The sequence below is a fragment of the Triticum urartu genome, chromosome 2A, assembly GCF_056163025.1.
Source record: "Triticum urartu cultivar PI428250 chromosome 2A, HENAU_Tu73, whole genome shotgun sequence".
Classification (NCBI taxonomy): domain Eukaryota; kingdom Viridiplantae; phylum Streptophyta; class Magnoliopsida; order Poales; family Poaceae; genus Triticum; species Triticum urartu.
In genome coordinates, this window is record NC_141874.1 from 513,325,128 (window position 1) to 513,331,614 (window position 6,487).

Genomic DNA, 6,487 nt, shown 5'->3' on the forward strand with positions numbered 1-6,487 from the left:
CTGAAGCAGGTGCAGCGATGTGTACGGAGATGGCTCAGGATGGTACAAGATCGGTATTGGAGCCATCTACACTCACAAACCATACGGTTAGTAATAACAACAAATAAACATGCATGCAATGCAGCAACCAATTTCTATGACTACCGGCACTCAGATGAAGCTATCTACCATTTCACTAACCACTAACGTTCTAGCGTGCCCTACAATCAGCGCGGCTCTGATACCAAGCGTTGTGGCACCCCAGCTTAGAGCAACCGGTTCACCCTGCATTGCCAGCCCAGAGATCAAGTCTTCTGGCAATATACAACAACTTGGTACAGAAAAAACCGCTTTATCGATGCTAGCAGATTACATAAGTCTGATATTACATCGAGATACGAGGCCAAGCGGCACGCACGGTGCTGCTGAACAGCATGTACATTATTTAATGAACATGACGAGGGCCTCGATCACACGAACTATGCGGCAGTGGAAGAACGACGAAGTGGAACTCCATAGCATAGGGACACCTGGACACGACCTAGACGCGAGATGCGCTCCGACGCGAATCGACTTGTCTGAAAGCTGGCATGACACGCCAGGTCAGTACATTGAATGTACTTGCAAGCTCACAACAAACATAAGCACGGTGACAGACAATATGATGACAATTAATCAAATTAATGCAAAAGCAAGAGTTACTAAACATGCAATGAAACCAATACGCGCACTGAGTCCCACAGACTCGCTTACCATACGGTTACCTCATAACCAAGCGGTGACCATACCGGGGTCACAACTGATAACCAACTGCTCATGAACAACTTGAGAGTTCATGAAACACACAGCATCGCAACAATCATTTAGTTTGCAAGATTAATTACAAAAGTTGATCCATGGTGTGACTTACTTCCGAGCTATGCCCATAACCGAGGACGTGGCTATCGATAGATTAAATACACTCTGTAGAGGTAGCGCACTTTACCCACACTACGGAACACCTAACCTCGCACTCCCATTCAGATGGACCAAAGTGTTCCAACGAAACCCTCCCTTTGTCATGGCACTCTCCCGTCCACTCCGACCAACTCCCTCTCAGGGCTAGGTCTTGGGTGGCCCCATGCCTAACAAAGGCACCAACGGCCACCGTCGTGGCAAAACAGTCCCAAACAGGGACAAGGTACCATAAAAACAAAAACTAGCACACAAGGTTATGTCTGCTTACCGGGTCAGGGTATGCACGCCCATAACCTTCCCTCGCGGGAGGCACCGGTGAGAGGCACAACAAAGGACCGAATCAAGACCTTCCCACAAGGTAAATGTGGTCGCACTGAATAAAAACTCGATTCAGTGGCACCATGATGTGATCAACATCATATTCAAGTTGAACTTAATCAAGTTTAACTTTGACAAAAACTTTTTATAAATAACAATGATCATGTGACTTAATCACGCAACTAATCGACATGCAATCAAACAACACAAGGATATGGATCAAACTTATCTACATAATTAACTTGATATATTCAGGATCCAAAAACTTCACTAGTCCTAATTCATTTTTATTATCCAGCAATATCTTTATTAACTCATCATTTATATGAAAATCTCACTTAGTAAAAGAACTATCATTTTCTACCATAGTAAAATGACTAATGTAAAAATTTACTCTACTTGATCAAACAAGTTCATGCAATTTACCAGTAACTAAAACAAGCATATCAAACATGGTAAAGTAACTAGCAATCAACAAAATTTATTTATCAAATTTTAAATGCAAGTAAAAAACTCATATTCAAGTAGAAAATCATAGATATTGAAATAACACCATCCAAATGCTGGTGTGGCTTGCCTTAGTGTAGGGGAGGATCACACCCCTCTTGGTTTGCTTCAAGACAAGCTTCTCCTTCTGAAAGTAATTAAACACCACAAAAACAAATATCGAAACCCATTCTAAAAATCACCAGAAATTCTAGACAGCAAGGAAAAAACCACCTTTTGGTGTGCTACTAGAGCTTTCTGAAACAAAGACAATGCAAAAAGAATCAAATCATTTGGACTTATGGTTTATAAATGGTGGTTGGTCAAAGTTTGGGTTAATTTCTGAATAAATTTGAATTAAACAGAAATTCCGGGGGGGTGACGTCGAAGGCGTAAGAGAAATACGCCTCCACTCGTACCGCTTTAGGCGTGAGTGGTGAGGCTGAAGAGCGGGTCCCTCACGTCAGGAGAGAGAGAGGGGAAACGAGATCCGAACGCGACGGTGCACGCCGGCGAGGAGGGGGTTTGAGGCTAGTTTAGAGGGATAGGATTGAAGCTGGGCTTGCGGCACACCTCCCCGTACCCATGGCTTGTCGTGGGATGGCCGGAGCTGCTTGCGGTCAAGCTCGCAAGCTTCGGTGGCGGACGGGGTTCGTCGGAGTGGATGAAGACGACGGCTAGAGGTGGCTCCAGGGGCTCAGCAGCATCCAGACAGTACCAAGCGACCTCCGATGCCACGCCTGGGAAGCTGGTCGAGCTCGAGAGGCACCGACGCGAGGTGGCCGAGCTGCGGAGGCCGCCGGAGTTCTTTGGTCGGGGCAGCCGGCCAGAGGCCTGCCCGACCGAGCTATGGCCCTTCTACGTGTACGTGGAGGTGGTGAGGAGTGGTGCATGGCTAGGAAATGAGGAGGAAAGCTCTATATATAGCCGGAGCAAAGGGGTAATGTGTCACCACCGGAGCTCTCTGGAAGCCGGCGAACGGCGACGAAGCGCTCCAGTGCGAGGGGGCAAGCATGCAGCGTCGCTGTGGGAGGCTGTCCACGCTCGTGGACAAGCACAGGACGCAGGGGAAGCGAACAAGTGCACGCGCGCACTGTGGCTTTTGGCCGCGACGTGCCCGTGCTTGCTGCAGCGTCTCCGGCATCAGCGAGCGCCAGGGAGAGGTCAAGGGTGATGGATCGCGGCTGGTGGTGCGACGCGATAGTCGTCGGCGAGCGCTGGATCGAGCACGTGTTGAACAGAGGAGATGGCGACACCCAGAGCGCATCGAGTAGCTGCCAGGCACCGTGTCTTCACGTGGTCACCATGCTGGCATGGTCAAGACGACGCTCAAACGCGGCCAAACCTTGTCCACGATCTAGTACATGCAGTGTTTAGTCTAGGAAAGTTGAAAGCTCATACCCAGGCCGACCAGAATTGACTCAACCAAGCTGGCAAGTTTCTAACCAGAAACTTGGTCACCAAGTTTGGCTGGCTTCTAGATGTCCATTAGGGCTGACCTCCTAGGATTTAGGTTCTCTTAGGATGGTAGTTAAGCTCAAGAAAGATCAGGGCCAAAAGATCAAGGAAAAATGCACTTGTTGTACAATGTGCACTTCTGGTCCAGAAGAGAAATGATTTTCTATAGAAAAATATTACAAAAAGTCAGGCAATATTTTTGCTTGGGAAGGTGTGCCAAGGTCCAAAGAATATTCAGGAATTATCTCAGATTTTTAGGAGCATTAAAAATGAGGGTTTCTTTGGAGCACAAGTTTCTGAAAAGCGTTTAAGGGAGGAAAATGAATATTTTTCCTTTATGAAAAATATTCATTTGATTATTTTGGGGATTTATCAGAGAGATAAGGTTGAATGGGAAGTAGATAGATCACTTGGGTGAAAGTCAAGGGTATGCCCAAGTGACAAGTCCATTTGAAACGATTCCATAATCCAAATCAAGGCAAGGCAAAAACCAAGTCCGGAAACAGAGAGAAGGCAAGTCTGGAAAAAGAGAGAAGGCAAAAATCTAGGCTGTCACAGTGCACTAGCAGGGCGCCTATGGGGGCAACTAGAACACGGAAGCAGAGCAACTTTGTGCAACTCAATAGCATATACACAACCAATCTAGTACAAAATAGGAAGCAACCTAAGCATGACAACTAGTGTGTACTAATCAGGAAAATTGTTCAACTGAACACGTATAGACAACCAACCTAGCACAAAACAACAAGCCAACTAAAGCAGGGCAACTAGTGCCAAGTGTAGAACACATGGACATCCAACTAGTATAGTGATGTTGCCAACTCAGTAGGCAACTTGCGCAACTGAACAACGTCTAGACAACCAACTAGTACAAACAGTAAGCCAACTGAACAAGACAACTGGTGCAACTGCAGAGCATATGGACAGCCAACTACTAGATGGATGCAACCAACTGGGGAGAATTTTGTGCAACTAATCAAAAAACTCTACCTATACAACAAGTTCAAGGACAATCAGCCATTGCATTGCACACAACATTGCGCACGTCTAACAACAACAACATAGAACTGTACATATAACTTGGAGAAGGACTAGGAGAAATCATGAACAGATCTCAAACCCCTGCCCCTTAACAGCAACAACCTGGACAAACGAAGAACCGCTCACCATCACCCTAAAATCGCATAACAAGCGCCCTAGACGTGCATCCCATGCTAGCTTTCGAACACCTTAGCAAAACGAGTACCCGTGGCCTACCCAACTACACCACTGTGCCATAGATCCCGACCACAGTTGGGGGCGTGCTACCAGAGAAAGCCAGAGAAAAGGCTCAACCACATCAGAGGGAGAGATGTGCTAAATTGACCATAAGTAGCAGTTCGCGCCGTTCTAACCCTAGGAAGCATCCCCCTCGCATTCCAGGGAATCCGCTACCCAGCGAGACGGAAAGAGGAAGGAGAAGCAAGGAGAGGCAGAGCATATCATCGACGCCGACGAGCACCAAACGATTCCCTCCGCAAAGAGCCACCCGCGAGCCCCCCACCGACTTGAGGACTCCGCCGCGCCTCCCCCATATCGTGGCCCGTTTAGATGGGCGGCCAGGTGAGGATGAAGACTAAATGGGGGGAATGGGGAGAGAGAACTGACGCGAGTGATTTCAGGCACCAATTTCGAAACCGCTACCCACGACCCCCTCTCCTCTCTCTTCTATCGCTTACAGGTGGGCCTCGCCCATGTCTGTATGGGGACAAAACTGCCCCACGACCGCAGACGGGGCCAATCAGACTAGGTAGCACCTGACATATTGGGTGCGATCCGTGGCACGGTCGTGCAGCCAGGACGCGGCCTCCCGGTTTGGTTAGATAGTGCGCGTGCACTCTAAAGGTTTTAGGTATATTATGTGGGCCAAATTTGGCCTGATGGTTTTTTTAGGAAAACTTTACCTGATGACTTTAAGGTAAAACTGTGGCCAAGCCTAAGATTTTTTATTTTTAAGTTCAAGCCTAGATTCCACTAAAAATTACAATCTAGACAAGGAGGTCCTATTCTTCGGATAGGATGATTCAGAGCCCAGGCTTAGTAAAAAAACAAATATATTTTTTTTTTCCAAAAATGATTTTTTTGGCATGCAAAATGCTCAGCTTTGCGAGGTGCATGCAAAAATTCATAGTTTTTGGACATTTGAGGAGTTTGGGGCAAAATAACAGATTCGGCTTTTCAAAGAAACTTTGAAAAAATGCATTGTAGACTAGTTCTTCTTTTTCCACGAGCTCCTCAAATGCCCAAAAACCATGAAATTTTGCAGGCATCTCTCGCACCCGAGCATCTTGCATGCCAAAAAATTCAGATTTTTGCTATTTCTATTGAATTTTCTGTTCATCAGGTGCAGTTCACTCTGCACTCAGACGCAGATTTCACTATTCTTCGCATTATGCCAAGGACTACCCGACCCAATAAGCGCTCCTAGTGTGCTCCCGTTCGAGAAAAAAGATGGCACTGGTCACTCCTTTAGAAAAACAGTTCAAAAAAGTGATGGTTCTTGTCTTGAAAAAATCTCATTTTTTAAAGATCTATATTATTGAAGAAAATTTTCATCAATGATTACAACTGGTCAAGGTTTTTGAAAAATATCCATGAATATTGAAAATATTTGAAAAATTGAAAATTGGTCATGTTGTTTAAAAATGTTCATAAGTTTTTTAGAAAAGATAACGTAACATCAATAGACCAAAGACAAAATAGACAGAGAACTGGACAAAAAACAAGATGGAAACTTGTAAAAAAACTAACCAAATAGCAAATAAAAAACTAATAGAGCATCCTTAATATTTAATTTGGAGTATCTCTTTAAATACCCATTGTATATGGAACATCGGCATGCGCATTAGCGGCACACAAAGTTGGTCTCGGACGAGTACATCAAGTGGCTGTGCAAAGGACTGGCAGCTCGAGATGACGTGTAGAGTTTGACATCAATGTGCTGGAAAGAATCGCATCACATATGTAGGGCAGTGACCCACACGACACTTGGGAATGGTATGAATACTCTCTTCTGGGAGGATAGATGGTTGAACGGCTTCAGACTAGAGGAGCTTGTCTCGAACGGTTGCATAGGCACTATCAGATGGAGTTTGGGCGAGGGACATTGGCCAGGAACTGACGGCAGCAATGCTCAGTGAATTCCTTGGCTTGTGGTTGCAAGTGGAGCTCGACCAGAATGCCACAAATTCGATCTGTTGGGCTTGGGAGTCTAGTGGCAACTTCTTGTCAAATACGGCAAATGAGACAA